Raw genomic sequence first — 8,663 nt, forward strand, 5'->3', positions numbered from 1 at the left:
TCCACCTGTCTGCCAATGGACATCTGAGTGGCTCCTACCTTTTGGCTATTGCAAATAATGCTATGAACATGGGTGTACTAATATCTCAAGGTCCCACTTTCAATTATTCTAAGTATATACTCAGAAATTAGATTGCTAAATCATCTGTTTCATTTTTAAAATTTTTTGAGGAACTGCCAGACTGCCTTCCACAGTGTCTGTACCACTTTACAATCCCACCACCGATGTACAAGGGTCCCATTTCTTCTCACCCTGGCCAACACCTATTTTCTGTTTTGCTTTCGTCTTCTTACAGTAGCCGTCGTAATGGGTGTGGGACAATATAGAGAGCTCCCGTTTTGATCCCCGCCTCACCGCTGACTTGCCCGAGGCCCCGCAGGCAGCACGTGGCAGAGCTGGGATTCAGTCATGCTCAGGGCTGTCTGCAGCTGTCCGGTGTCGCCCACATCCCCCAGCCCAGCAAATCCCTGCTGTCCAGCTGGTCAACATCCTCCGAGCTCCGTCAGGGAGGAGACCCCGGAGGAAGGAGACCCCTGCCCGGAGAGAAAGAAGAACCAACCCAGGCGACCCTGAAACAACGTTTCAGCAAAGGCCTTACCCTGCGCGGCCAGCAGAGGTGTTGGCCTGGAGGCCCCTTGGGGCAGGGCCTCCCTCTCTGGCAGCTGGGCTGCAGCAAGGAGTGGGGTCCGGGATGGAAGCGGAACGCTAGGCTCGCCCCACAGCCGCCAGATGGGCCGGTGGCGCCTTGCATTATTTTGCGCGAGAGCACGGGCAGCGCGAGCGGTAGCGGGGAGCAGGGCCAGGGGCGGCGTGGGCGGCAGCAGGGAGCCGGGCCAGGGGCGGCGCGAGGATTCTCGAATCCGCTGGGACCTGGCCGGGCGCCTGGAGCGCGGAGTAGGGCCGCTGAGAAGGGCCAGGCCCAGCACGCAATGTGACCCCATCACGGAGCAGTGGATGCAGAGCTGGGACATTCCCCGCCCCCACCCCCTCCTGCGCTGCCGCATCCCGCGTGCCTGACCCTGGGCAAGCTGAGTCATCCCTGAGCCTCACTTTCTTCATCTGTAAAATGGGGAGACTAAGTGAAACCTTCCAGGGAGCTGTGGGGGTTAAATGAGCACCACACACACAGCGCCAGGCTGATGAGTGGCTGCCAACTGTGCTGGCTACCCTGCCCCTCCCCTCCCACACATATCCCACACCTGCCCCGCCTGCCCTACACCTGCCCCACGCTTGCCCACGTCTAATCCACGCTGTTCTGCCCCGCACCATTGCAGGGCTGGCAGAGCCTTGAGACTGAGGGTCCAGCCTCCCAGGTGACTCCAGGGAGTAACATATTTGAATGTATTGGCTCTGATTCGCTGCTTTGAAAAACAAATAAACATAGTAACAATAATTCCTTCAGGTAAACAAAGCCATGGTCGCAGATCTGTTTGCTTGGTATCACGCTGAATTTCATTTGTAGAGACTGGCTGAATTAATATCCTACCACTCAGTGGGATAGTATGTGGCCTCTATAAAGGATGGAAATCTACATTTATTGGCATTTCCATGACATACATTTGGGGGTAAAAAAAAAAAAAACAAAAAAAACAGGTTATAAGAAAGTCATGTATTGCTCCAAGTATGGTTTCCTGGTTAGTAGCGTAGTATCACCTAATCTTTAACAAAATTCCCAGGTGATACTGTTCAGTTTACAATTTGAAAGGCAAGGAAGTATGACTTTGTCTGGAGAGCTGTTCAGTAAAATATTATTACCTCTGGGGGTGGGATTGGGATTTGCTTTTCTTCTGTGCTTTTCAGAACTGTTGGTATTTTTTTTTATAAGCATATGTTCTAAAAATATTAAAGCTATTAAAATGTTTGCAAAGATGTAAGATCAAAAACTATGAAATTCCTAGAAGAAAACATAGGTGGAAAGCTTTATGACGTTGGACTTGGCAATGATTTCTTAAATGTGACACCAAAAGCACAGGCAACAAAAGCAAAAATAGACAAATGGAACTACATCAAAACTGAAAACTTCGGTGCATCAAAGGACACATGAACAGAGTGAAAAGGCAACCTACAGAAGAGAAGAGAGTATGTATTTGAAAATGTGATAAGGAGTATTAGTTCTAAAGAACTCCTACAACTTAACAACAACAAAAATCAAATAACCTGACTAAATGAGCAAAAGGCTGAAGTAGACCCTTCTCCAGTAATGATAAACAAATCACCAACAGACATATGAAAAGATGCTCAACATCACTAATCATCAGAGAAATGCAAACCAACACTACAATGAGACACCACCTCACATCCCCTAGGATGGTTACTATCAAAAACACAGAAAATAACAAGTGTTGGCAAGGACGTGGAGAAATTGGAGTCCTTGTGAACTGTTGGCAGGATTGTAAAATGCTGCAACTGCTATGAAAAACAGTTTGGAGAGTCCTCAAAAAATTTAAAACAGAATTCCCATATGATGATCCAGCAATTCCACTTCTGGGTATATATCCTTAAAAATTAAAAGTATGGTCTTGAAGAGGTATTTGTAAACCCATGTTCATAGCAGCATTATTCACAATAGCTAAAACCTGGAAACAACTCAGGTTTTCATCAACAGATGAGTAGATTAACAAAACTGGTATATAAACAATGAAATACAGGGGTGGACAAAAGTACGTTTACAGTTGTTTATATGGAACAATATATAATACAAGAATAAACTGTGTTTCGTGTACTCATAACTGTAAACCTACTTTTGTCCACCCCTGTATTATTCAGCCTTTAAAAGAAAGAAAATTCTGATGCATGCTACAACATGGATAAATTTTGAGGACATTATGCTAAATGAAATAAGTCAGACACAGAAAGAAAAACAGAACTCCCCCAGCAGTCCTGGGAAGCTCAGGAGGTAGGTTCACAGGCTGACTGCAGCCCTGATCCCAGGAGACACTACTCCCAGCCCCCAAATGTGACACATGGCCCTCATGCACAAGTGTGCAGGAGAGCTGGAGCCCAGAAAGCCCCTGGGATTGTCACAGGCCTGCAGCCCATGGTTCTCAGAACTCCATGGAGTTTCTTGGGGCCAAAGGGCCAGACTGTCCATTTCAGAGATGACTATTCCTTCCAAGGCTGGGTCATGGATGGCCACCAGACAGTATTGCCTGGGCAGGGTGGATGGGTGGGGAATGGTGGGGTATTTCAGCCTGCAGAAACATTTTGGACTCCCAAGAAAGAGTTGTGAGAAACCTACCTGCCCTGAACCCCCACCTGAGGGAGGAGACCCACCACCTACACTGGTGGTGGAAAAGCTGGGACCAGAAACCCAGAACCCTAGGCCCCAACCCCAGGCCTGGCTCCCTCACACCAAGCCTATCCTGAGAATCTTACTTTCTGCATTTATTTATTTTGGGTGCCATCAAAATCCCTGGGTTGGGACGGAAGACTGGGGGCATTCCAGGCCTCCAACACTGTCCCCCAGTCCCTAAAGCTGCCGAACAGGCATCTCCAAACCTGCCTAAATCCCGACATCCTTGAAATAGTCCAAATTCTCATTTGACCTTCAAAGTTCTTTAAAACTTGGTCTCCACTGATTCCTCTCTTTTCATCTCCTACTCTCCCATTCCCTTCACCCAGCCCTGCAGCCCTCCTGAACTTCCCAAACTCCCTTCCCAAAACTACTCGGCTTTTGTATTTGCTATTCCTGCTTCCTTCTCTCAGCCTAATAGATTGCTGCTCATCCTTCTTAAGCAGGGAGTTGTCCCAGAGTGACCAGGCAGCCTTAGTCACAGCCTACTCTGATGCCATGAGATGAGCTATATCCCTATATCGAGAGCAAGGAGCCTTTCTTATGGGTCTCTTCCTAGTTTCCAGCACCATGGCATGGCCAACCAGACTGATAAATATTGATCAAGAAAATGAACACGTGAGTTTTCTGCCCATCTTTTATGGTTAATTCTGGTTCCTTCCCAAAGGCTCTGGAACATGGCCTTGATCTTTCATAGTGAGTCCCTAAGTGCCAGCAGCTTTACTTGTTATCTTATGTAATTCTATGGTACAGGTATTAACACTTCCATTTTACAACAACCAAGATAACTCTGTCCACCAAAGCTACCATTTAGAATGGAAGGGCAGATAAAGTGCTTCCCAGACAAGGTAAAGCTAAAGGAGTTCATCATCACCAAGCCATTATTGCATGAAATGTTAAAGGGACTTATTCAAGAAAAGGAAGAAGATTAACACTATGAACGTTAACATGACAACAGCCCTGGCTGGTGTGGTTCAATGGATTGAGTGCTGGAACCAACGTGTTGCTGGTTCGATTTCCCCTCGGGGCACATGCCTGGGTTGAGGACCAGGTCCTCAGTTGGGGGCTCGTTAGAGGCAACCACACATTGATGTTTCTCTTCTTCTCTTTCTCCCTCCCTTCCCCTCTCTCTAAAAATAAATAAATTTTAGAAAATGACAATAGACTCACAACTATCAACAACTAAATCTAAAAAATAAAAACAAAAGCAAAAACAAACTAAGCAAACAACCAGAACAGGAACAGAATCACAGGTATGGGGATCATTTGGAGAGTTATCAGCTGGGAGTGGGAAGAGGGAGAATGAGAGAAATGGTGCAGGGATTAAGAAGCATAATTGGTAGAAACAAAAGAGACAGGAGGATACTAATAGTATAGGAAAGGGTGAAACCAAAGAACTTACATGCATGACCCATGGACATGAACTAAGGTGGGTATTGCTGGAGGGAAGGAGGGTACCAGGCAGAGGGAAGGAAAGGGAAAAAGAATTGGGACAACTGTAACAGCATAATCAATAAAATATACTTTTATAAAACATTTCCATTTTACAGATAAAGAAACTGATGAGAGGTCTAATGACTGCCCACTGCTGGGAATTGGTGCAATCAGGACTGGAACCCAGCCTGACCAACCTGTGCTCATTCTACTGTGAACTCCCAGTAATGGAAAACAAAAGGTGTGCCCACAGACTTCTAGGGAATTCTCTACTCTGTCCAGGGATCCCTTAAACCTGTGCTTTGAAGAAGATGGTTAAGAAATGGGAAGAATGGCATTCAGATCTGATGGCAGTAGGAGGCCAAGAGATTGGGGGACCTTTGGAAAGAGGTCAATTTAGCACACACAGATAGTCAAAATAATCTTCAACAGGCGGCTGGATAAGAGAGGGGTCAAAGATACTCTTGAGATGACCTTCTCAATTCTGCCCAGCTTATACAATGACCCAGAGAAAGCCCCAGGCTTGAAAGAGCCTTCCAAGGGTGCTAAGTGAGTACTTTACACTCTCTCTGCCTTTCCTATACTGCTAAGAAGCTTTGTAATCTGTTTTCTACATGTGAACTAATTGAAGTTCATTAGGGAAGAAGTCAAGGTCAGGCAGCTTCTTTTAAAGGTTAAGGCTTAACCACTGTTAGATGGCCTCCATTCCCCACACCTTTAAAAAAAAATACATTTTATTTACTTTCAGAGAGAGGGGAAGGGAGGGAGAAAGTGAGGGAGAGAAACATCAATGTGCGAGACACATCAATTGGTTGCCTCTCACATACCCCCAACTGAGGACCTGGCCTGCAACCCAGGCATGTGCCGCAACCGGGAATTGAACCAGTGACCTTTCCCTTTGCAGGCTGGTGCTCAATCCACTGAGCCACACCAGGCAGGCCTTCTTTCTTTTCCTTTCTTTTCTTTTCTTTTTTCTTTTCTTCCTTCCTTCCTTCTTCTTCCTTTCTCTTTCTTTCTTTCTTTCTTTCTTTTCTTTCTCTTTCTTTCTTTTTCTTTCTTTCTTTCTTTCTTTCTTTCTTTCTTTCTTTCTCTTCCTTCCTTCCTTCCTTCCTTCCTTCCTTCCTTCCTTCCTTCCTTCCTTCCTTCCTTCCTTCCTTCCTTCCTTCCTTCCTTCCTTCCTTCCTTCCTTCCTTCCTTCCTTCCTTTAAGATTTTATCCATCACCTTTCCTTAAAACATACCCAGAGGAAACAAGTTCCCCACTACCCACTCATACCATCATAGTTCTGAGAATTAGAAAATGAGTTTCATAGTTCCTATGAGTGAGCTGACCCCATGTGTAACATGAGCTGAGCTACAAAAATATTCTTGCGCTTTGACCCAGGTATTCATCCTGGGATGGGAAATAAAACCTAAGGAAGGGGGGAATGAATAAAAAGACTTAAAAAAGTTACTTTCTGCCCTGGCTGGTGTGGCTCAGTGGATTGAGCACCAGCCTGCGAGCCAAGGGATCCCCGGTTCAATTCCCGGTCAGGGCATATGCCTAGGTTGTGGGCCAGGTCTCCAGCTAGGGGCACAAAAGAGACAACCACACATTGACGTTTCTCTTCCTCTCTTTCTCACTCACTTCCCTGCTCTCTAAAAATGAATAAATAAAATCTTGTTTTTAAGTTATTTCCTCAGAGTTGCCCATAAAAGTGAAATTATTAATTACAAAAACACCTGGAAGCAATCCAACTTCACAATTGAGGGACAAAGGCCACACATCCTGGGATGGGTTTGTCAATGGGGCAGATACCCCATGGACCTTAAAAATGACAGTTGGCTTATTATATTCATTTAAAATAAGTGCAAAGTGATCTTACCTACAAGTGGAATCTAATGAAGAAAACAAACAAATGAGCAAAAACCAGAAACATGGAAATAAGGAACAAACTGACAGCAACCAGAGGGGAGGGGGAAAGGGGATAGAGGGGGAAAGAAGGGCAAGGGTCTAGTCAAGGACCCATGGACATGGACAACAGGATGGGGATTGACTGTGGGTGGGCAGGGCAGGGGAGAGCAATGGGGGGAAAATTGGGATAACTGTAATGGAACAATAAAATAAAATAACATTAAAAAAAAATAAAGTGGAAATCCAGATGAAAAAATAAAGATGTGTCAATCAGAAATAAAATAAAATAAGCGCAAAGTGTAAAAACAGAACATTTTAACTTCAGAATACCATCTAAATGAGAAAGGCTCGCCTGTGTCATTTTATTTTTTCCTTTCCTTTACAGAATTTTAAATCAGTTAATTTTGATGAGACAATTCATGCACATGGCAAAGTCAGGCACATAGTACATTTAAGGCCTAAAAATCTAAAGCAATATATAAAGAAACAGCATCCAGTAACCCATGACGACCATTAAGAATGTGAGTTTGTCAATTTACAAACCTCAGAAAGGAACATGGAGAGAAGTGACTTGCTTTCTGGTTATTTGGACTTTTTTTTTCCCCCTGCAAGACTGGTGAAAGTAAAGGTTTAAAAATGAAGAAAGCCAAGGCAGAAAGTTCACACCATTTCTCTAAGACATAGCTCAGAGCTTCCTGGTTAGGACTGTCAAGTCTAGCTCAAATCGCTCTTGCTGTGATCTGTGAAGGAAGCAGCTAAATCAGGTGGTGAAATCAGGCAAAGAAAATCATGTGAGAGAAAATCGACTGCCTTCTTACCTGTTCACATAACAAGATGCAATCTTCTAGAGCTTTGCTGAGGGTTTTAAGAGGCTCCAGGGCCCAGAGCAGGTGCCTAGGGGTTAGGGGCAGTGTGTCAGGAGGGAGAGGCTTCGGCTTCCCCCAGCCCACAATCCAGGCTTCCTGACTGATGAGAAGGGCGGGGAAAGCAGGCTGCGCCAAAGCGATTCAGAAACTGGAGCCAGCAAGGGCGGGGCAGGGCCACATGTCCCCAGCCTGCTTTGGAGTGTGGAGTAGTGGCGGCGGGAGGTGGTGGTGGGGGGGGTGGGGGTGGTTGGCACAAATCCATAGGATCAGCTTCAAACTATTCTGACCAAAGGTGCTTGTTAAAATAATGGTGAGAGTCCCCAGTTGGGTCGTTTTAAGGGGCCACCACAGCTCCTCTCCAAAACACAATTACTTTAACAAAAACAAACAAAAAGGTCTTTCAAAACTTAATAAAACTGGGTGATGTGGTAGTGACTAGAGTGCATGTAGGGAACAAACATTAGACAGAGAAAAGGCCTTTGCTAAATATCAATATTAAGGACCAATCAATTACCCAGTCTATACGGAGGCATGAGCCCAGAGAGATAAAGTATGAAACCCAAGGTCACACAGCCAGGTTTCCCCACGACTCAGGGCCTTCCCTGGTATAACGTGTTCTGACACACAGCACTTGGGGGAGTTCCTGAGGACACAGAAGAAAGGCCCTTTGCTCAGCCCCATCTCCAAGGACAAGGGCACTCTCACTTTGCGTGGGTCAGAGCAAGTGCTGAGGCAGCTCTGCCCAGAATTCTGTGGGAAATGAAGAGGCAGCTCCATCTCCACCTGGTTTTCATAGCAAACTCCAAGTTCCTCAAGACTGTATTTGGAGTTAGGGAAGGGCTAACCCCCCAAAAGCTCCTTTAGCCCTCCCACTACTGGATGTTAGAGCGGGGGACAGAGGAATGGCTGTATTTAAAGCAGCCAACTATCTAACAAGATAGTTTGCAGTGTTTCCCCGAGTATGAGCAGACATTTTATTAAGGGGCTTAATAACATCTAGGATTCCACGGCACCTAATTGGGGAAATGCTTAACTAGACATTAGCATATCTTACACTGAACATCAATGCCTGACACAAGTAGTTGTTCAAGAAATGGTTTCTCAATTCAATTGACAAATTAGATTTCTGGTTTGGCCCTTAACTTCCAGGACAATAATGCCCACACTGGAATGCACTT

The 8,663-nt window shown here is 45.4% G+C and overlaps 1 long non-coding RNA gene across 3 annotated transcripts in view; it reads right to left on the reverse strand.

The window, feature by feature from the left end:
• The window catches only part of LOC149994189 (uncharacterized), a 48,954-nt gene extending 41,266 nt beyond the window's left edge, over positions 1–7,688 (reverse strand). For 2 of the 3 annotated variants that reach the window (XR_016507827.1, XR_016507825.1), the window contains exon 1: positions 7,438–7,688. This is a non-coding gene — a long non-coding RNA (uncharacterized LOC149994189). Of the gene's footprint in view, positions 1–598; positions 873–7,437 lie in introns of those variants that run through there. The other variant, XR_016507826.1, reaches the window with a different exon arrangement.
• Between the last annotated feature and the right edge of the window lie 975 nt (positions 7,689–8,663).

The sequence above is a fragment of the Furipterus horrens genome, unplaced genomic scaffold (genome assembly GCF_987537825.1).
Source record: "Furipterus horrens unplaced genomic scaffold, mFurHor1.1.pri manual_scaffold_13, whole genome shotgun sequence".
In the NCBI taxonomy this organism is placed as follows: Eukaryota; Metazoa; Chordata; class Mammalia; order Chiroptera; family Furipteridae; genus Furipterus; species Furipterus horrens.